General features: G+C 38.4%; 2 long non-coding RNA genes and 1 pseudogene across 10 annotated transcripts in view; 1 reads left to right on the top strand and 2 right to left on the bottom strand.

Moving 5' to 3' along the window:
* The window catches only part of LOC309643390, a 2123356-nt gene that overhangs the window by 1550091 nt on the left and 549377 nt on the right, over nt 1-23888 (top strand). The window lies entirely within an intron of this gene.
* LOC309643462 (uncharacterized protein C2orf78-like) overlaps nt 1-23888 on the bottom strand; it is a 185810-nt pseudogene that overhangs the window by 24945 nt on the left and 136977 nt on the right. The window lies entirely within an intron of this gene.
* On the bottom strand, nt 1774-23865 carry LOC309643402. Its single transcript, XR_014253716.1, has 2 exons — nt 22008-23865; nt 1774-2330 (listed from the first exon to the last, which is right to left on the bottom strand). It is a non-coding gene; the product is annotated as an uncharacterized lncRNA (long non-coding RNA).

The following is a 23888-nucleotide window of genomic DNA, read 5'->3' as shown; positions in this document are numbered from 1 at the left end:
TTATGGTTAAATGTCTGAATGTTTTGTGCCTTCTTTCAGCTAAGCTAGTGGTCTCCAAATTGTTTTGATCATGGGGTCCCACTGATAAAATATTTTTGAGTACAAACTACTAAAGTAGATATTTATTTATAAATTATATATTATTGCTGTACTCATACACTGTAAAACATATACAAAAATATAAATTTTAAAAGGTTCATACTCCAATGAACCATTTTGCAAGTATCCCTATTTGGAGAGCACCTCTCCAAATCAATTTTATCTTGGGTTAAAGTAATGGTCTGCATTTACTGACCCCTTGAAATCTGCCTTTACGGAATTCCCTAAACTAAGGCCCTATTAGCCTTACATGATTGTTGTTACTGAGAATGTACTGTAAGGACGCCGTTGAGGATTTTGGTACACCACAACGCCTTCTTTATGAGGACAGACGAGAGAAATTTAAGAAGTCTCAGTACCAGAAATATCTGTAATGCTTTTGAAAATTTCGCTTGCTTTTATATTAGAGTTATGTAAGTGATCACAAAATTCTAGCAACACTAATTGCTAGAAAACATAAAGCAAAATTTGTGGCTCATTTTTAGCAACCACATCCACAAGGTATCAACTTGCCTTCCCGTCACTCTTAATTCTTCATGTATTTATTTTTCAAATCATGTTGTAGCTCACCCCTCCCTGGCTTCAGTCTAATTTTCCATCATTCCAATTCTTCATTTACTTAAAAAACAATCATATCATATTACTTATATATGTATGTGTCTGCGTGTGTGTGTGTGCGCGCTTAAAAGCATCTCAGAATTTCTTAAAAGACAGGGAGGAATGAATAAACAAAAACCAACAGGCAAGAAAACCAGGCAATATTGTTCAGAATGGAGGTCATTCTAAACTTGAAGCTCCCCTGTACCAAAGGTATAGACTTTGCAGATTTTGAAGCATTTAGCAGCAAAGCCTTTCATCCAAAGGGTAATTCGTAAGTGAGTGTTGATGAAAAGAATGACGACTCAAACAGCACTGTACTACACTTTCTCACTCTTTTCCAGCTGGTAAGAAATGTTATAGTGAGGAAAGGGCAATTGGCTATTTTTCACCTGTGTGCAAAGCTTAACTAAATAGTCCATGAAAAATGCAGTCACATTGCCAGATGGAATCTGTAGCCATGTAGCTGGATGTGTTTGCTTCTGGTGTGCTCTGAAGTAATTTGGGGGTAACCTGTATTCAATGGTTTCTTGTTTTTCTCGCTCCGCTTCTCAAGGTATCTCCTCTGATGGTCGGTGATGCTGCTGTCTAGTTTAATTCGCCTGGGTGACAAACAAACCCTTTCATGGCCAAAAGCATGGATCAGTCAGTCGGGCAGTATCAATGGTGGAAATAGAGCTGCCCCTCTCATGCAGAGTCACTTCCTTATCTGTTTGGGTCAATATATCTGATTCCACAGAAGTGGTGATGGAAAGGATGTTGGCGGCAGTATCTGTGAGCAGCTCACTCTCCTCTGAGTGTCTAGAATCTGAAGAAGTGTTATTTATATAATGAAAACCTGGCTGTTTTCTCAGAATATATTTATCAAATTTAATCTGTTCAATTGTAATCTGATTGGCCCTCCCAGCTTGATGAGTAGAAAGAACCTTGTTTTTTTTTAAGATCGCCTGTGTTTTTACGGCATTTCTCCAGGCTTTTATACCGTTTCTTTTTCTGAAGCTTGTTGTTCTGCTGTTGCTGTCTACCACTCCATTCCTTAACATCTTGTTCCCCCTTGCTATCATGCTGTGTCCTTTCTGAGGGCTGGAGAGAATGTGTGATGGGACGCTGAAGAAGTTTAGCCAAACGATCAAGTCGCTCCACCAAGGAAAGTTCCTTCTTGGCACTGAACTCAGGAGGTTTCTGTTGCCTCTGTCGCTCCTGATACGTGTTCCAGAGTTCATTTAAACTCACAGTGTGCTGAGTTGTTAACTCTGGGGTGGCCTTATGATCCCTTTTTAGGTCATTAACTTGTTTGTCATATTTTGGAAAATCTCTAGCCTGACTTTTAGTAGTATGCTGTACTTCTTTGTTTTCCAAGCTTACATTGATACTGAGGCTCTCTATTCTGGTATAATCTGACTTTGTCTTTGCCACATGTTGATAAGAGGAAGGAAGACAAGTGTGTTCTCTTTGTTTGTCTGGATGATGCTGAAAGGAATCTTTCCAAGAATGCCTCATGAACACTCTTCTTCTTAAGGATTCATGGCAAAAATCTTGATCACTTGGTAGGTGCACTGGATGATGAAAGTAAAACTTAGCTGACCTGAAGACAGAATGGGTGGTATTTTCAAATTCTGAATGACATCTGGACTCTGAAAAGGCGAAAAAAAAAAAAAAAAGATTTTGAAGGACTTTCAAAATATTTGCATTCCCTTTAGAAATAGTATTCACATTTAATTCTTTAGATACAAAACAAAGACTGAAGGAAAGAATGGTCTATATAAAGATTCAGAAAATTCACTGCCTGGACAAAGGATTCATGCCTTGTGCCTAGTGGCCAGATTGGCATGGTAATAGTTTAAGAGACTCAGGATCAAAAGACCCAGATTCTGGGCTGGATTCTGCCACAGACTGGCTGTATGACCTTGAGGAGGGCATTTAGGTTCTTGGGATTGTAACAGCAGCTGCTATGTATTACTGCTTGCTATGTGTGGGCTATTATGATATATGCTCTATATCTGTTTCTTTCCCCTCTTATCAAACTGAGAGAGAGGTATTATTAATCTCATTTTCAGCTAAGAAACCTGAGACTTTATTTTTATCATCAGTAATTAAATGGATGGAATTTTTAAAACTCCAACTCTTTATATGTTTTAGAGCCTTGAAAAATTCTTTTTTTCTGAACCATCTTCACACCCCCTCCATTTTTTTTATTGTGGTAAAATACACCTAATATAATTTACCATCTTCCATCTTCACATTTTGACAGTCATTCTATATCAAAATAGGCATTTTAAGATGTAGAACATCTTAACAACTATAAACCATAATTGTAAACGTTAATTCAGTTTCCATACACATTTTTAGAGTTCTAAGTCATGGAAGAAACAGACATACATATGAAACACAGTATCACTTGTAACTATGGGATCCATTTTACCTTCTCTATAGATTATTGGTAATCAGAATTTTCACTAAATACTCTGGGAATCCCTAAGACAATTTCCCCAAAATATAGTGGGATACATGGAGTCTGCTTTTATATCTAAAGGATAAAAAGACTCTCAAACCTCCCAATGAACAAAAGTCCAGGACCAGGTGGCTTCACTGCTGAATTCTACCGGACATGTAAGGAAGAATTAATATGAAAGATTCTCAAACTCTTCCAATAAACAGAACAGGAGAGAACACTTCCAAACTTATTTTATAAGGCCCACATTACCCTGTTATCCAGACGTTACCTAGATACCCAGTGTAGATACACTACAAGAAAATTACAAGCCAATATCCCTGATGAACATAGATGCAAAAAGAAACCAAACAAAACATTAGCACACCAAATTCAATAATATATTAAAAGGATTATACACTATGATCAAGTGGGATTTATTCCAGGGATGCAAGGATGGTTCAACATCTTACAAATCAATCAATGTGGTACATGACACTAACCAAATAAAGGACAAAAATCATATAGTCAATAGATGTAGAAAAAGCATTTGAGAAAACTCAAAATCCATTCATGACAAAAACTCTCAACAAAGTAGGTCTACAGGAAACATAGCTCAACGACCATCTCTGACAACACCATAGCTAACATACTCAATGGTGAAAAATGGAAAGCATTTCCTCTAAGATCAGGAACAAGACAAGGATATCCACCGGCATCACGTTTATTGAACACAGTATTGGAAGTTCTAGCCAGAGCAATTAGGCAAGAAAAAGAAACAAAAGGCACCCAAATCAGAAGAGAAGCAAAATTGTCACTATGTGAAAATGACATGGTTTTAGATATAGAAAACCCTAAAGACGCCACCAAAAAAACTGTTACAACTAAAACATTCAGTAAAGTTGCAGTATACAAAATTATTTAACAGACAAAAATCTGTTGCATTTCTATACATTAATAATAAACTGCCAGAATAAGAAATTAAAACAATCCTGTTCATAATTGCATCAAAAGAATAAAATACCTAGGAATAAATTTAACCAAGAAGGTAAAAGACCTGTATACTGAAAACATTGATGAAAAAAGCTGAAAAAGACATGAACAAATGGGAAAATATTCTGTGCTCACAGATTGGAAGAATTAATATTGTTAAAATGTCCATACTACTCAAAACAATCTACAGATTCAATGCAATCCCTATCAAAATTCCAATGGCATTTTTCACAACAATTGAACAATCCTAAAATTTGTATGTAACCACAAAAGACTCCAAATAGCCAAAGCAATCTTAAAAACGTAGAAGAAAACTGTAGGCATCACACTTCCTGATTTCAAACTATATTACAAAGCTACAGTAATCAAAATGGTATAGTACTGACATAAAAACAGACATGTAGATCAATGGAAAAGAATAGAGAGACCAGAAATAAACTCACACATGTAAGGTCAATTACCTTATGACAAAGCAGCCAAGAATATACAATGGGGAAAGGATCGTCTCTTCAATAAGTGGTACTGGGAAAACTCGATAGCCACATGCAAAAGAATGAAACTGAAACGTTATCTTACACCATACACAAAAATCAATTCTAAATGGATTGAAGATTTAAATGTAAGGTCTGAAACCATAAAATTCCTAGAAGAAAACATAGGCAGTAAGAGCTTTGACACTGGTGTTAACAATACTTTTTTGAATTTGATGCCAAAAGCAAAGACAACAAAAGCAAAAGTAAATAGTAGGAGTACATCCAACTGAAAGGCTTTTGCACAGCAAAAGAAACCATCAGACTACTGAATGGAAGAAGATATTTGCAAATGACATATCTGACAAGGGGTTAACATCCAAAATAGACAAAGAATTCAACTCAAATAAAAACAAACAAACAAACAACCCAATTAAAAAATGGGCACAGGATCTTAATAGATATTTTTGTAAGGAAGACATACAAATGGCTAACAAATACAGGAAAAGATGCTCAGAACCAATAATCATCAGGGAAATGTAAACCAAAACCACAATGAGATATCACCTCACACCTGTTAGAACGGGTATCATCAAAAAGACAAGAAATAACAAGCATTAGTGAGGATATGGAGCTAAAGGTTCCTTTTTCTGTGCACTGTTAGTGAGAATGTAATTGGTGTTGCCACTATGGAAATCAGTATGGAGATTACCCAAAGCGTTAAAATGCAACTACCATACGATCCAGCAATTCTGCTTCTGGGTCTATACACAAAACAATTGAAAGCTTGGTCTTGGAGAGATATTCGTAGATCTGTGCTCACTGCAGCATTATTTAAAATAGCCAAGACATGGAAACCACCTAAGTGTCCACTGATGGATGAATAGATAAAGAAAATGTGGTGTGAGGGGTGGGAGGAATTGGGAGATTGGGACTGACATATATACACTATTGATACTATGTATAAAATAGATAACTGATGAGAACCTACTGTATATAGCACAGGGAATTCTACTCAATGCTCTGTGGTGACCTAAATGGGAAGGAAATCCAAAAAAGAGGGGCTATATATATACGTATAGCTGGTTCACTTTGCTGTACAGTAGAAACTAACACAACACTGTAAAGCAACTATACTCCAATAAAAATTAAAACAAAACAAAAGAAAAGAAAATGTGGTATAGAGGAAAGTGGGCAAGATGGCAGAGTAAAAAGACCTTGAGCTCACCTCCTCTCACAAGGACACCAAAATCACAACTATCCGCAGAGCAACCATTAAAAAAAAACACATACACAAAACACTGGAACCCACCAGAAAAGATCTCCTACACCAAAAGACATAAAGAAGGAACAGCAACAAAACCGGTAGTAGGGGGAGACTCACAATATAATCAAATTCCATAACCCCTATGTAGGCAACGAAAACTGGAGAGTAAATATATTCCAGAGGTTCTCCCAGGTTGGGGGTCTGGCATTGTTGAGATGAGCCCACAGAGCATTTGGCTTTGAAGGCCAGAAAGGCTTAATTGCAGGAGCCCCTCAGGACTGGGGAAAATAGAGATATCACCCTTAAAGGGTGCACATGAAATCTCATATACCCTGGGACACAGGGCCAAAGAAGTAATTTGATAGGAGCCTGGGCCAGACCTACCTGCTGGTCTTGGAGAGTCTCCTGGAGCGGCAGGGGTTGGGGGAGGGTGGCTGCGGCTCACCCTGGGGACATAGACACTGGTGGCAGACATATTGGGGAATACTGTTGGTGGATGACATATTGGCTCATTAGCTCCAAAACCCGGCCCCACCCAACAGCCTGCAGGCAACAGTGCTGGGACGCCTCAGGCCAAAGAACTAACTGGGTCAGGACACAGCTCCACCCATTAGCAGACAGGCTGCCTAAAGACAAAAAAGCTCACAGCTGCCTTTGGACTAGCCCCTAGACATGGCCCAGCCCACCAGAGGGCCAAGATCCAGCACCACCCACCAGTAGACAGGCACAGGACTCTCCCACCAGGAAGCCAGGCCACGCTTCTAGACCAGTCTCATTCACCAGGATGCAGGCACCAAAAGCAAGGAAACTATGATTCCTCAATGCAGAGCCTACCCTGGGACCAGCTGGGCCTTGGACTGGCCCACTAGCAGGCCAAGGAAACCTTCAGGACACTCCAGACCCTGTACCCAACTGTGTCAGGAACCGACACCACCCCCTCAACAATCTGAAATGAGCTCTGGGATCCCAGGACCCTGCAGCTGGACTCCAGGGACCAGCTCTGCCTGCCAGTAGACCAGCACTAACCCCATGATCTGGCTTCAACTACCAGTGGGTAGGCAATAACCCTAGGGTCTTCAGGACCCTGACTCCACCCACCAGTGAGCCAGCATTAGCCCCGGGGCCCCTAGCATTCTGCAACCAGCCACGTTGTGACCAGGCCCTGCTAAACAGCAGCCAGCAGCATCCACACAAGGCAGGACCTGGCAACCAACCAGACTAGGGGCCTACCAGACTGCCCACATAGTTAGCCCACCACAACAGAAGGCCCAAGTAGCCCTCTTAGGGTGAACCCCTAGAGCACACAGCTTGGGTAACGAGAGGGGAGTGCGCTGCTGAAATGCACAGGACGCCTCCTACAGAGGGCCACTTCTCCAAGGTTGAGAGATGTAACTTACCTACTACATACATAAAAATACAGATAGTAACTTATTGACAAAATGAGATGGCAGAGCAATATGTTTCAGATGAAGGAACAAGATAAAATCCCAGAAGAAGAACTAAGTCAAGTGGAAATAGGCAATCTACCCAAGAAATAGTTCAGAGTAATGATCATACAGATGATCAAAGAACTCAGGAGGAGAATGGATGCACAGAACGAGAAGTTATAAGTTTTAAGAAAAGAGTTAGAAAATATAAAGAACAACCAGAGATGAAGAATACAGTAACTGAAATGAAAAATACAGTGCAAGGAATCAAAGTAGACTAAAGGATTCAGAAGAATGGATCAGTGAGCTGGAAGACAGAGTAGTGGAAATCACTGCCACTGAACAGAAAAAAGATTAAAAAAAAAAAAGAAATGAGAACGGTTTAAAAGATCTCTGAGACAACATCAAGAGCACTAATATTCACACTACAGGGGTCCCAGAAGAAGAGAGAAAGAGCCCGGGAAAATATTTGAAGAGATAATAGCTGAAAACCTCCCTAACCTGGGAAAGGAAATAGTCATCCAAGTCCAGGAAGCGCAGAAAATCCCATACAGGATAACCCAAAGAGGAACACACCAAGACACGCTGTAATCAAAATGTCAAAAATTAAAGATACAGAGAATACTAAAAGCAGCAAGGGGAAAGCAACAAGTAACATACAAAGGAACTCCCATAAGACTGTCAGCTGACTTTTCAGCAGGCACTCTGCAGGTCGGAAGGGACTGGCATGATATATTTAAAGTGATGAAAGGGAAGAACCTACATCCAAGAATACTCTACTCAGCAAGGCTCTTGTTCAGATTTGACAGAGAAATCAAAAGCTGTATAGACAAGCAAAGGCTAAAAGAATTCAGCACCACTAAACCAGCTTTACAACAAATGTTAAAGCAACTTCTCCAGGTGCAAAAGAAAAGGCCACAACTAGATATAAGAAAATTATGGAACAAAAAAGCTCACCAGTAAACATACAGTAAAGGTAGGAAATCATTCACAAACAAAGCTAGCAGGAAGATTAAAAGACAAAAGTAGTAAAATCATCTGTATCCACGATAAGCAGTTAAGGGATACACAAAACAATTGGATGTAAAACATGACATAAAAAACAGTAATCATGAGGGGAGGAGAGTACACATGGAGGGTAATTTCAAATGCATTTGAAATTAAGACATCAGCAATTTAGAAGAATCACACATATATATACAGAGACTGCTATACAATAACCTCAAGGTAACCACAAGCCAAAAATCTGTAACAGATACACACATACACAAAAAAGGAATCCAAACATAACACTGAAGATAGTCATCAAATCACAAGAGAAGAGAACAAAAGAAGGGGGAAAAAAAGACCTACAGAAACAAATCCAAAACAATTAACAAAATGACAGTACGAACATACATATCGATAATTACCTGAAACGTAAACAGACTGAATGCTCCAACCAAAAGACACAAACTGGCTGAATGGATACAAGAACAAGACCCGTGTATTTGCTGCCTACAAGAGACTCACTACAGATCTAGAGACACATACAGACTAAAAGTGAGGGGATGGAAAAGGTAGTCCACACAAATGAAAATCGAAGGAAAGCCAGAGTAGCAATATTTATATTAGATGAAATCAACTTTAAAATAAAAACTGTCACAGGAGACAAGGACACTACAGAATGATCAAGGGATCAATCCAAGAAGAAGATATAACAACTGTAAATATATATGCACCCAACATAGGAGCACCTGAATACATAAGGCAAAATATTAATAGACATAAAAGGAGAAATCAACAGCAGCACAATAATAGTAAGGACTTTAACACCCGACTTACATCAATGGACAGATCATCCAGAGAGAAAATCAATAGGGAAACACAGGCCTTAAATAACACATTAGACCAAAGGGACTTAACTGATATTTATAGAGCATTCCACCCAAAAGCAGCAGAATACACATTCTTTTCAAGTGCACATGGAACATTCTCCAGGATAGATCACATGTTAGGCCACAAAACAAGCCTTGGTAAATTTAAGAAAACTGAAATCATATCAAGCTTCTTTTCCAACCACAAGTCTATGGAACTAGAAATCACCTACAAGAAAAAAAAACTGCAAAAAGCACAGACACGTGGAGGCTAAACAATATGCTACTAAACAACCAATGGATCACTGAAGAAATCAAAGAGGAAATCAAAAACTACCTAGAGACAAATGAAAACGAAAGCACGATGATCCAAGACCTATGGGACGCAGAAAAAGCAGTTCTAAGAGGGAAGTTTATAGTGATACAGGCTTACCTCAGGAAACAAGAAAAATCTCAAATTAACAACCTAAACTTACATCTAAAGCAAGTAGAGAAAGAAGAATAAATAAAAACCAAAGTTAGTAGAAGGAAAGAAATCATAAATATCAGAGCAGAAATAAATGAAATAGAGACTAAAAAAACAATAGGAAAGATCAATGAAACTAAAAGCTGGCTCTTTGAAAATATAAACAAAATTGATAAACCTTTAGGAAGACTCATCAAGAAAAAAAGGGAGAGGGCCCCAATCAATAAAATCAGAAATGAAAAAGGAGAAGTTACAACCGACACCACAGAAATACTAAGGATCATAAGAGACTACTATGAGCAACTACATGCCAATAAAACGGACAGCCTAGAAGGAACTGATGAATTCTTAGAAAGGTACAACCTCCCAAGACTGAATCAGGAAGACACAGAAAATATGAACAGACCAATTACCAGAACTGAAATTGAATCAGCAATTTAAAAATTCCCAACAAAGAAAAGTCCAGGACCAAATGGCTTCACAGGTGAATTCTACCAAACATTGAGAAGAGTTAACACCCATCCTTCTGAAACCCTTCCAAAAGTTTGCAGAGGAAAGAAAACTTCTGAACTCATTCTAGGAGGCCACCATCACTCTGATTCCAAAACCAGACAAAGATATTACACAAAAGAAAACTACAGACCAATACCACTGATGAACATAGATGCAAAAATCCTCAACAAAATACTAGCAAACCGAATCCACTAATAAATTAAAAGGATCATACACCATGATCACGTGGGATTCATCCCAGGGATGCAAGGATTTTTCAATATCTGCAAATCAATCAGTGTGATACACCGCATTAACAAACTGAAGAATAAAAACCATACGATCAGGCTTCCCTGGTGGCACCATGGTTAAGAATCCACCTGCCATTGCAGGGGACATGGATTCGAGCCCTGGTCCCGGAAGATCCCACATGCCGTGAAGCAACTAAGCCCATGTGCCACAACTGCTGAGCCTGTGCTCTAGAGCCTGTGAGCCACAACTACTGAGCCCGCGTGCTACAACTACTGAAGCCTGTGCGCCTAGAGCCTGTGCCCCGCAACAAAGAGAAGCCACCGCAATGAGAAGCCCGCACACCGCAACAAAGAGTAGCCCCCGCTCGTTGCAACTAGAGAAAGCCCGCACACAGTAATGAAGACCCAACACAGCCAAAAATAAATAAATAAAATAAATTTATTAAAAAAAAAACCATATGATCATCTCAATAGATGCAGAAAAAGCTTTTGACAAATTTCAACACACGTTTATGATAAAAACTCTCTAGAAAGTGGGCACAGAGAGAACATACCTCAACACAATAAAGGCCATATATGACAAACCCACAGCTAACATTATACTCAATGGTGAAAAGCTGAAAGCATTTCGCCTAAGATCAGGAACAAGACAAGGATGTCCACTCTCGCCACTTTTTTTTAACATAGTTTTGAAGGTCCTAGTCACAGCAAGCAGAGAAGAAAAAGAAATAAAACGAATCCAAATTGGAAAAGAAGAAGTAAAACTGTCAGTTTTTACAGATGACATGATACTATAAAATCCTAAAGCTGCTACCAGAAAACTACTAGAGCTCATCAGTGAATTCGCTAAAGTTTCAGCATATGAAATTAATACACAGAAATCTGCTGCATTTCTACATACTAACAACGAAAGCTAAGAAAGACAAATTAAGCAAACAATCCCATTCACCATTTAGAACTAATAAACGAGTTCAGCATCGTTGCAGGATAAAAGTTAAATATTAAAAAAATCAATTGTATTATGATATACTTGCAATTAACAAACTGAAAATGAAATTAAGAAAACCATTCTGGGGGAATTCTCTGGCAGTCCAGTGGTTAGGACTCTGCAATTCCACTGCAAGAGGGCATAAGTTAGATCCCTGGTTGGGGAACTAAGATCCCTCAAGTCAAGCAGCACAGCCAAAAACAAAAAGAAAAGCAAAAGGAAACCATTCTGTTCACAACAGCCTCAAAAAAATTAAAATATTAATGTAAATTTAACATAAGAAGAGAAAAACTTCTACTCTGAAAGCTACAAAAAATGACTGCAAGAAATTAAAGAATATCTAAATAAATATCTAAATCAATAAATATCTATCTAAATCAAACATCCCAAGTCCACGGACTTACTGTTAAGAAAGCAATTCTCACCAAAGTGATCACAGATTCAACACAATCCCTATCAGAATCCTAGCTGATTTCTTAGTAGAAATTTTGCAAGCATATGGAATTGTCAAGGACCCAGAATAGCCAAGACAATCATGAAAAATAAGGTAATGTTGGAGGACTCATACTTCCCAATTTTAACTCACAGAATGGGAGAATATATCAAAATCAAAATTTTGATAAGAATGTGTATCTAGAATACATAGAACTCTTAAAACTCAGTAAAAAAGAGAAATAGCCCAAATAAAAACCAGGCCAGGATCTGAATACGCATTTCTCCAAGGATAACACACAACTGGCCAATAAGCACACAGAAAGATGTTCAACATCATAATCATGAGGCAAATGCAAATCAAAAGCAAAATGAGATACAAATTCACATCCACTAGAATAGATCCAATGACAAAGTCAGATAATAAGTGTTGGTGAGTTTGTAGAGAAATTGAAATCCTCATACATTGCTACTGGGAATGTAAAATGGTGCAGCCACTTTGGCAAACAGTCTGACAACTCCTCAGATGATGAAATATAGTTATCACATGATCTAGGAATTCCATTCCTGGGTACATACCCAAGACAAATGAAAACATACTGTCCATATAAAAACCTGTACCTGAATAGAAAAGCATTTATATTTTATAAATATAAAATCATTATTTTATAAAAGCATTATTCATAGTAGCCAAAAGGTGGAAACAACCAAATGTCCATCAACAAACAGATAAACAAACTGTGATACATACATACGATGAAATATTATTGAGCCATTAGAAGGAATAAAATAATGATACAAGCCCTAACTTGGATGAACCCAAAAACATCATGCTGAGTTAAAAGAAGCCAGTCACAAAAGTCCACACATTAAATGATTCCATTTAATTTGTATTAAGGTCTAGAATAGGAAAATTTATAATAGAGACAAAGTAGATCAGTGGTTGACTTAGGGCTTGGGGGGAGGTGGGTGATGAGGAAATAGAGGGGTGATAGCTAAGGGGTATAGGGTTTCTTTCTGAGGTGATACAAATGTTCTAAAGTCAACTGTGTTGATGGTTGCACATATCTGTGAATAGGGTAAAAATCATTAAATGGTACACTTTAAGTGGGAGAATTATATATGTGCATTACATATTAAAAAAGCTGTTTGAAAAAAAAATGTTCTATGAGCATTTGAAAGGTTGTTTTTTAAAAGCATACAAACATTTATACACATCAACCTCATTATTTCCAGATGTTTCTCTAACTCTGCTTTTTTTGTTGTTTTTAATTTCATTTCTATGGTCTGTCATGGGCTAAGTATGTGTGTTCAAGCTCTCTAGTGTTCTGTATTATCCATTTCTCCTTGAGGGTCCTCTAGGGCAGCGGTCCCCAACCTTTTTGCCACCAGGGACCGGTGTCATGGAAGACAATTTTTCCACAGACGGGGGTGGGGGGTGGGGGATGGTTCAGGCGGTAACGTGAGGAATGGGGAGCGATAGGGAGCTGCAGATGAAGTTTCTCTCGCTCGCCCGCCCGCCGCTCACCTCCTCTGTGCGGCCTGGGCTAGAGTATGCTTCTGCAGGTTATAGTTCCATCTTTCTGTTCCAAGCTATGTCTCCTAGACTACCCACTGCAGAGTTGCAATGTTGTTTTTTCATCTTACACATTCTTTTTTGTGTGTGATAAACACAGAAGATTCAATTTACCATCTTAACCAATTTTTAAGCATACAGTTCAGCAGTGTTAAGTATGTTCACACTGTTGCACAACAGATCTCTAGAACATCTTCATCTTGCAACACTGAAACTCTATACCCAATAAACATGAACTCCCCCTCCTTTCTCTCCCCAGCCGTTGGCAGCCACTTTTCTACTTTGTTTCTATGATTTTCACTATTTCAGATACTTCATGTAGGTGGAATATACAGTGCTTATCTTTTTGTGACTGGCTTATTTCACTCAGCACAAGGTCCTGGAGATTCACCTATGTTATAGCATGTGACAGGATTTTCTTCTTTTAAGGCTGCATAACATTCTATTGTATATATATCACATTATATTTATCCATTCATCTGCTGATGGACGTGTCTTGATTATTGTGAGTAATGCTGCAATGAACATGGGTGTGCAGATATCTCTGAGATCCTGCTTTGAATTCCTTTGGATATACACCCAGAAGTGGGATTGCTGTATCATATCGTCATTCTCTTTTTAATTTTTTAGGAACCTCCATACTGTTTTCCGTAATGGCTGTGCCATTTTATATTTCCACCAGCAGTGCACAAGGGATCCAATTTCTCTGCATCCTTGCCAACAATTGTTATTTTCTGTTCTTTTGATACTACCCATCCTAATAGGTGTGCAGTAGTATCTCATTGTGGTTTTGATTTGCATTTCTTTGATGATTAGTGATATTAAGCATCTTTTCATATACTTGTTGGCCATTCATATATACTCCCTGGAGAATTGTCTATTCGAGCCCTTTACCCATTTCTAAATTGGGTTTCTTTGTTGTTGACTTTTAGAAGTTCCATATATAATCTGGATATTGATCACTTATCATGATTTGCAAATATTTTCTCCTATTCCATAGGTTGTCTTTTAACTCTGTTGATTGTGTCCTTTGAAGCAGAGTTTTAAATTCTGATATAGTATAATTTATTTATTTTTGCTTTTGTTGCCTATACTGTTGGTGTCATATCCACGAAATCATTGCCAAATCCAATGTCGTGAAGCTTTCCCCCCATGTTTTCTTCTAAGAGTTTTATAATTTTAGCTCTTCTGTTTGGATCTTTGATCCATTTTGAGTTAATTTTGTATATGGTAAAAGGTAATGGTCCAAATTAATTCTTCTGCATGTGGATATCCAGTTTTCCAACACCATTTGTTGAAGAGACTATTCTTTTCCCACTGTGTAGTCTCGGTGGCCTTATGGAAAATCATCCATCTAATACATTCTTAGAAAGCAGCTGTTAGCAGCTGCACGAGGACTATTTTCAAAATACAGTATCGCTAGATTAGCTTCTTGACTCCTTTCTTTTCTTTTCTTTTTTTTTCACACACACACACTGTATTTTATTTTTACAAGAGATAAATAGACTGACACCAAGCATTGTACATGGATGACCACAACAAAAGCAACAATGATTGCAATTACCAAACATGAAACACACTCATACTATGTCACAGTATTGACATTCAGTCCAGTAATCCTCCACTGTAACAGCTCCTTTACTTTGCAGTGAAAATTGATTTGTATATTCTTTGCCTCTGAGTCCTTGTGGGATTTTTTTTTTTTAATTCAGACAGAAAGTCACAAAAATTATACTCATCCTCATCAGTTCACTCAGTCCCATGTAATTAATCTTTTTTTCCATCTTGATCTTTTGTTAGCACTTTTATGAGTTCATCAGTTTTTCATTAGAGTTCTGAAAATGCTTATTCATTCAGTTCAGCAGTACAGTCAGTTACCAGAAACCTGTACTTGTCAGAGTCTTTTCCATGAATTTCTTGAAGATGAAACCCTTTTACAGGAACATATTTGCAAAAGCATCAGAGTACACCCAGAACTGTCTGTAAATGACAAAAGACTTAAAAATGACCGCAGTTAAAGATTTGATGAAAGTTCATAATAATGCAGTTGACAAGAAAATGAGTTATTTCTGAGATATACATTTTAAAGTAATAACTAGGATTATTACTTATAACATTATACCAGAACATATAAGATGTTTAGAAATTTCATGTAATGTCTGAAACATTTATATTAACATATTTCCATACAAATAACCCAATGAAAGTTTAGTATTAGTTGTTTTGTTTGTTTCTTTGTTTTATACTGCAGGTTCTTATTAGGCATCAATTTTATACACATCAGTGTATACATGTCAATCCCAATCGCCCAATTCAGCACACCACCATCCCCACCCCACCGCAGTTTTCCCCCCTTGGTGTCCATATGTCCATTCTTGACATCTGTGTCTCAACTTCTGCCCTTCAAACCGGCTCATCTGTACCATTTTTCTAGGTTCCACATACATGCATTAATATACGATATTTGTTTTTCTCTTTCTGACTTACTTCACTCTGTATGACAGTCTCTAGATCCATCCACTTCTCAACAAATGACTCAATTTCGTTCCTTTTTATGGCTGAGTAATATTCCATTGTATATATGTACCACAACTTCTTTATCCATTCGTCTGTTGATGGGCATTTAGGTTTCTTCCATGACCTGGCTATTGTAAATAGTGCTGCAATGAATATTCGGGTGCATGTGTCTTTTTGAATTACGGTTTTCTCTGGGTATATGCCCAGGAGTGGGATTGCTGGGTCGTATGGTAATTCTATTTTTAGTTTTTTAAGGAACCTCCATATTGTTCTCCATAATGGCTGTATCAATTTACATTCCCACCAACAGTGCAAGAGGGTTCCCTTTTCTCCACACCCTCGCCAGCATTTGTTGTTTGTAGATTTTCTGATGATGCCCATTCTAACAGGAGTGAGGTGATACCTCATTGTAGTTTTGATTTGCATTTCTCTAATAATTAGTGATGTTGAGCATCTTTTCATGTGCTTCGTGGCTGTCTGTATGTCTTCTTTGGAGAAATGTCTATTTAGGTCTTCTGCCCATTTATGGATTGGGGTGTTTGTTTCTTTAATATTGAGCTGAATGAGCTGTTTATATATTTTGGAGATTAATCCTTTGTCCATTGATTCGTTTGCAAATATTTTCTCCCATTCTGAGGGTTGTCTTTTCGTCTTGTTTATGGATTCCTTTGCTGTGCAAAAGCTTTGAAGTTTCATTAGGTCCCATTTGTTTATTTTTGTTTTTATTTCCATTACTCTAGGAGGTGGATCAAAAAAGATCTTGCTGTGATTTATGTCAAAGAGTGTTCTTCCTATGTTTTCCTCTAAGAGTTTTATAGTGTCCAGTCTTATATTTAGGTCTCTAATCCATTTTGAGTTTATTTTTGTGTATGGTGTTAGGGAGTATTCTAATTTCATTCTTTTACATGTAGCTGTCCAGTTTTCCCAGCACCACTTATTGAAGAGACTGTCTTTTCCCCATTGTATATCTTTGCCTCCTTTGTCATAGATTAGTTGACCATAAGTGCTTGGGTTAATCTCTGGGCTTTCTATCTTGTTCCATTGATCTATGTTTCTGTTTTTGTGCCAGTACCATATTGTCTTGATTACTGTAGCTTTGTAGTATAGTCTGAAGTCAGGGAGTCTGATTCCTCCAGCTCCATTTTTTTCCCTCAAGACTGCTTTGGCTATTCGGGGTCTTTTGTGTCTCCATACAAATTTTAAGATGATTTGTTCTAGCTCCGTAAAAAAGGCCATTGGTAATTTGATAGGGATTGCATTGAATCTGTAGATTGCTTTGGGTAGTATACTCATTTTCACAATGTTGATTCTTCCAATCCAAGAACATGGTATATCTCTCCATCTGTTGGTGTCATCTTTAATTTCTTTCATCAGTGTCTTATAGTTTTCTGCATACAGGTCTTTTGTCTCCCTAGGTAGGTTTATTCCTAGGTATTTTATTCTTTTTGTTGCAATGGTAAATGGGAGTGTTTCCGTAATTTCTCTTTCAGATTTTTCATTAGTGTATAGGAATGCAAGAGATTTCTGTGCATTAATTTTGTATCCTGCAACTTTACCATATTCATTAATTAGCTCTAGCAGTTTTCTGGTGGCAGTTTTAGGATTCTCTATGTATAGTATCATGTCATCCGCAAACAGTGACAGTTTTACTTCCTCTTTTCCAATTTGTATTCCTTTTATTTCTTTTTCTTCTCTGATTGCCGTGGCTAGGACTTCCAGAACTATGTTGAATAATAGTGGTGAGAGTGGACATCCTTGTCTCGTTCCTGATCTTAGAGGAAATGCTTTCAGTTTTTCACCATTGAGAATGATGTTTGCTGTGGGTTTGTCATATATGGCCTTTATTATGTTGAGGTAGGTTCCCTCTATGCCCACTTTCTGGAGAGTTTTTATCATAAATGGGTGTTGAATTTTGTCAAAAGCTTTTTCTGCATCTATTGAGATGATCATATGGTTTTTATTCTTCAATTTGTTAATATGGTGTATCACATTGATTGATTTGCGTATATTGAAGAATCCTTGCATCCCTGGGAGAAATCCCACTTGATCGTGGTGTATGATCCTTTTAATGTGTTGTTGGATTCTGTTTGCTAGTATTTTGTTGAGGATTTTTGCATCTGTATTCATCAGTGATATTGGTCTGTAATTTTCTTTTTTTGTAGTGTCTTTTTCTGGTTTTGGTATCAGGGTGATGGTGGCCTCATAGAATGGGTTTGGGAGTGTTCCTTCCTCTGCAATTTTTTGGAAGAGTCTGAGAAGGATAGGTGTTAGCTCTTCTCTAAATGTTTGATCGAATTCACCTGTGAAGCCATCTGGTCCTGGACTTTTGTTTGTTGGAAGATTTTTAATCACAGTTTCAATTTCATTACTTGTGATTGGTCTGTTCATATTTTCTGTTTCTTCCTGGCTCAGTCTTGGAAGGTTATACCTTTCTAAAAATTTTTCCATTTCTTCCAGGTTGTCCATTTTATTGGCATAAAGTTGCTTGTAGTAGTCTAGTCTCTTAGGATGCTTTGTATTTCTGCAGTGTCTGTTGTAACTTCTCCTTTTTCATTTCTGATTTCATTGATTTGAGTCCTCTCCCTCTTTTTCTTGATGAGTCTGGCTAATGGCTTATCAATTTTGTTTATCTTCTCAAAGAACCAACTTTTAGTTTTATTGATCTTTGCTATTGTTTTCTTTGTTTCTATTTCATTTATTTCTGCTCTGATCTTTATGATTTCTTTCCTTCTGTAACTTTGGGTTTTGTTTGTTCTTCTTTCTCTAGTTTCTTTAGGTGTAAGGTTAGATTGTTTACTTGAGATTTTTCTTGTTTCTTTAAGTAGGCTTGTATAGCTATAAACTTCCCTCTTAGAACTGCTTTTGCTGCATCCCATAGGTTTTGGGTCGTCGTGTTTTCATTGTCATTTGTCTCTAGGTATTTTTTGATTTCCTCTTTGATTTCTTCAGTGATCTCTTGGTTATTTAGTAACGTATTGTTTAGCCTCCATGTGTTTGTCTTTTTTACGTTTTTTTCCCTGTAATTCATTTCTAATCTCATAGCGTTGTGGTCAGAAAAGATGCTTGATATGATTTCAATTTTCTTAAATTTACTGAGGCTTGATTTGTGACCCAAAATGTGATCTATCCTGGAGAATGTTCCGTGCGCACTTGAGAAGAACGTGTCATCTGCTGTTTTTGGATGGAATGTCCTATATATATCAATTAAATCTATCTGGTCTATTGTGTCATTTAAAGCTTCTGTTTCCTTATTTATTTTCATTTTGGATGATCTGTCCATTGGTGTAAGTGAGGTGTTAAAGTCCCCCACTATGATTGTGTTACTGTCAATTTCCTCTTTTATAGCTGTTAGCAGTTGCCTTATGTATTGCGGTGCTCCTATGTTGGGTGCATATATAATTATAATTGTTATATCTTCTTCTTGGATTGATCCCTTGATCATTATGTAGTGTCCTTCCTTGTCTCTTGTAACATTCTTTATTTTAAAGTCTATTTTATCTGATATGAGTATAGCTACTCCAGCTTTCTTTTGATTTCCATTTTCATGGAATATCTTCTTCCATCCCCTCACTTTCAGTCTGTATGTGTCCCTAGGTCTAAAGTGGGTCTCTTGTAGACAGCATATATATGGGTCTTGTTTTTGTATCCATTCAGCCAGTCTATGTCTTTTGGTTGGGGCATTTAATCCATTCACGTTTAAGGTAATTATCGATATGTATGTTCCTATGACCATTTTCTTAATTGTTTTGGGTTTGTTTTTGTAGGTCCTTTTCTTCTCTTGTGTTTCCCACTTAGAGAAGTTCCTTTAGCATTTGTTGTAGAGCTGGTTTGGTGGTGCTGAATTCTCTTAGCTTTTGCTTGTCTTTTACAGATCTTTTTGATTTCTCCATCAAATCTAAATGAGATCCTTGCCGGGTAGAGTAATCTTGGTTGTAGGTTCTTCCCTTTCATCACTTTCAGTATACCATGCCACCCCCTTCTGGCTTGCAGAGTTTCTGCTGAGAAATCAGCTGTTAACCTTATGGGAGTTCCCTTGTATGTTATTTGTCGTTTTTCCCTTGCTGCTGTCAATAATTTTTCTTTGTCTTTAATTTTTGCCACTTTGATTACTATGTGTCTCGGTGTGTTTCTCCTTGGGTTTATCCTGTATGGGACTCTCTGCGCTTCCTGGACTTGGGTGGCTATTTCCTTTCCCATGTTAGGGAAGTTTTCGACTATAATCTCTTCAAATATTTTCTCTGGTCCTTTCTCTCTCTCTCTTCTCCTTCTGGGACCCCTATAATGCGAATGTTGTTGCGTTTAATGTTGTCCCAGAGGTCTCTTAGGCTGTCTTCATTTCTTTTCATTCTTTTTTCTTTATTCTGCTCTGCAGCAATGAATTCCACCATTCTGTCTTCCAGGTCACTTATCCGTTCTTCTGCCTCAGTTATTCTGCTATTGATTCCTTCTAGTGTAGTTTTCATTTCAGTTATTGTCTTGGTCATCTCTGTTTGTTCTTTAATTCTTCTAGGTCTTTGTTAATCATTTCTTGCATCTTCTCGATCTTTGCCTCCATTCTTATTCCGAGGTCCTGGATCATCTTCACTATCATTATTCTGAATTCTTTTTCTGGAAGGTTGCCTATCTCCACTTCATTTAGTTGTTTTTCTGGGGTTTTTTCTTGTTCCTTCATCTGGGACATAGCCCTCTGCCTTTTCATCTTGTCTATCTTTCTGTAACTGTGGTTTTTGGTCCACAGGCTGCAGGATTGTAGTTTTTCTTGCTTCTGCTGTCTGCCCTCTGGTGGTTGAGGCTATCTAAGAGGCTTGATAGGAGGCTCTGGTGGTGCGTAGAGCCGACTGTTGCTGTGGCAGTCAGAGCTCAGTAAAACTTTAATCCACTTGACTGTTGATGGGTGGGGCTGGGTTCCCTCCCTGTTGGTTGTTTTGCCTGAGGCAACCCAACACTGGAGCCTACCTGGGCTCTTTGGTGGGGTTAATGGCAGACTCTGGGAGGGCTCACGCCAAGGAGCACTTCCCAGAACCTCCGCTGCCAGTGTCCTTGTCCCCACGGTGAAACAGAGCCACCCCCCGCCTCTGCAGGAGACCCCCCAACACCAGCAGGTAGGTCTGGTTCAGTCTCCCCCAGGGTCACTGCTCCTTCCCCTGGGTCCCCATGCGCGCACTACTTTGTGTGTGCCCTCCAAGAGTGGAGTCTCTGTTTCCCCCAGTCCTGTCGAAGTCCCGCAATCAATTCCCACTAGGCTTCAAAGTCTGATTCTCTAGGAATTCCTCCTCCCATTGCTGGACCCCCAGGTTGGGAAGCCTGACGTGGGGCTCAGAACCTTCACTCCAGTGGGTGGATTTCTGTGGTATAAGTGTTCACCAGTCTGTGAGTCACCCACCCAGCAGTTATGGGATTTGATTTTACTCTGATTGAGCCCCTCCTACCGTCTCACTGTGCCTTCTCCTCTGTCCTTGGACGTGGGGTATCCTCCTTGGTGAAGTCCAGGGTCTTCCTGTCAATGATTGTCCAGCAGCCAGTTGTGATTCTGGTGCTCTCGCAAGAGGGAGTGAGAGCACGTCCTTCTACTCCGCCATCTTGGTTAATCCTCCCTCCTTTCTTTTCTTATCTGGATACTGTTCTATATTCCTCTAAGACATAAAGTTTGACAGCTAGGTAGTAACGGCTTGTGTCCTATACACTTTTCTTTTATGTTATTAGAAAAAGGGGGCCATGGGTAAACATAAATAGATTTGATCTTGGGTCTTTTTTATTGTAATTTTTAAAAAGTTTGTATTGAGATTCTTTCTGTCTTTGTCACAGTCATCTGGAATGCCTTAAGCTTTCCCTCCCCTGTTTCAGTGTTGAGACATGATACTTCACTTCTAATACTATCAGCCTTGGGTATTTAATTGTCATTTTGTTTCTAAATTGCCAGTGTCTTTTCCCAGAAGTAACAATTATCTTACAAATAAATACATACATCCACACAGACAAAGAAGCACTGAAGTGATATGCATAAGAAAGCAAAAAATAAAAAGACGGAACTCTGTTTAAATTGTGAGACTATAGTCTCATCAGAATTAAGTGGAAACACGTAGACACAGGCGTTTGCGTGTGCATGCTCTCTCTCTCTCACACCCCCTGCCCCACTCCCCATTACCTGCAATATCTATTTGCAAGGATTTCTTCTCTTCGGACCAGGCTTCCTTAGGAACTGTCCTCTTACTGTGGACCTCCTCTTTCTGTTTAATGGCTTTAGTGTCTGGTAGATTATCAATCTTCGTGTCTTGTAGTTGAGCTGACTGCTCTGAAGCAGCAGCAGCACTGGAACCTAAGAGAGGGAAATCAAGATTCAGACAGGAAGCTGACAAAAATTATTTTAAAATACCTCTCAAGCATCTACTAGTGTGAGAAGAGAGTTACACTGGATAAACAGTGAGATGGATGCAGGACAGGAATAAAGACGCAGACGTAGAGAACAGACGTGAGGACACGGGGAGGGGGAAGGGTAAGCTGGGACGAAGTGAGAGAGTGGCATGGACTCATATACTACCAAATGTAAAATAGATAGTTAGTGGGAAGCAGCCGCATAGCACAGGGAGATCAGCTCAGTGCGGTGTGACCACCTAGAGGGGTGGGATAGGGAGGGTGGGAGGGAGACGAAAGAGGGAGGAGATATGGGGATATATGTATATGTATAGCTGATTCACTTTGTTATAAAGCAGAAACTAAGACACCATTGTCAAGCAATTATACTCCAATAAAGATGTTTAAAACAAAACCAAAAAAAACTGAGATGGAAAGAGAAAAGCATTTTGGGCAAAGGTGAATACATATGAAAAAAATGGAATCAGGAAAGCAACTGAACATCTAAGAAACAGTGCAAGTATATAATTTATTAGATTATAGAATTTGTAAGGAAAAGAGAAAAATTAGCATTTGAAAGGTTCTTTGGGAGCCCATTCTACTGTTCTGAAAGACTAGGCTTAAAAAGTTTAGTTTTCATTCTTTTTCTTTAATAAATGTATTTATTTATTTGGTTGCATTGGGTGCTCATTGCTGCGCGCGGGCTTTCTGTAGTTGCGGCGAGCGGGGCTACTCTTCATTGTGGTGCGCGGGCTTCTCATTGCGGTGGCTTCTCTTGTTGCAGAGCACAGGAGGGCTCGAACCCGTGTCCCCTGCATTGGCAGGCGGATTCTTAACCATTGCACCACCGGCGAAGTCCTAGTTTTTATTTTCAAGGGCAATGAAAACTTTCTGATGAGGAGATTAACATGATCAAGACTTTTTCTGAAGCATTCGTTTAAAAACAGCAAAAAAGCGGGTAAATTTTCGAATACAATATTGCCCAGAATACAATATAACTTCTGAAAAAGAAGCAATACACAAAAAAAGAGAAGTGGCTAATTATACTCCAAACTATGTTTTTATTTATACTTGTGGCAGACTACCAGCTGTCCTCTGAAATCCATTTTCCTTTTCCCCTAAAATAGAACCTGACTTAGCTGGGCATACCATAATAGAGATTACATTTCCCAGCCTCCCTGGCAACATAGGTTGGTGTGACCGTGTCAATAAGTCTGGCCAATAGGATGGAAGGGGAATGGTACATTTAACTTTTGAGAAGTATTTAAAGGAAGAAATACACTTTTTTCTTTTTCCCTTTTTTTCCTTTCTGCTGGCTGGAATACGTGTCTGATAACTACAGCATGAGAATGGAGGCTAAAATGTTGAAGCAACAGGAGAGAAAGAGCTTTGTTCCCTGATACTCTTTTCTGTCTTAAAGCTTTAAGCCAATGTCATTTTGTTTTTGTTTTCATCTCTCAGAGCCAAAACTATCCTAAACTAAACACACTTTTACAGACATTTTTAATCAGCACAGTCCTACCGAAGTAAATTAACTGGGTAGGTAGTTAGGAAGTAAACAAGCTAAATTCCTGAAGAACAAAGGCCTATGTAAAACAATTTTATTAGAGAGTTAGCATCTCATGGCAACAAATATTTTTATCAGTAGAGTTTTAAAACTTGTGTGACTTGTGTT

The sequence above is a fragment of the Balaenoptera physalus genome, assembly GCF_965194825.1.
Source record: "Balaenoptera physalus genome assembly, chromosome: 15".
NCBI lineage: Eukaryota > Metazoa > Chordata > Mammalia > Artiodactyla > Balaenopteridae > Balaenoptera > Balaenoptera physalus.
The sequence above is the reverse complement of the archived record's forward strand: the minus strand, read 5'-3'. Positions and strand labels throughout refer to the sequence as shown.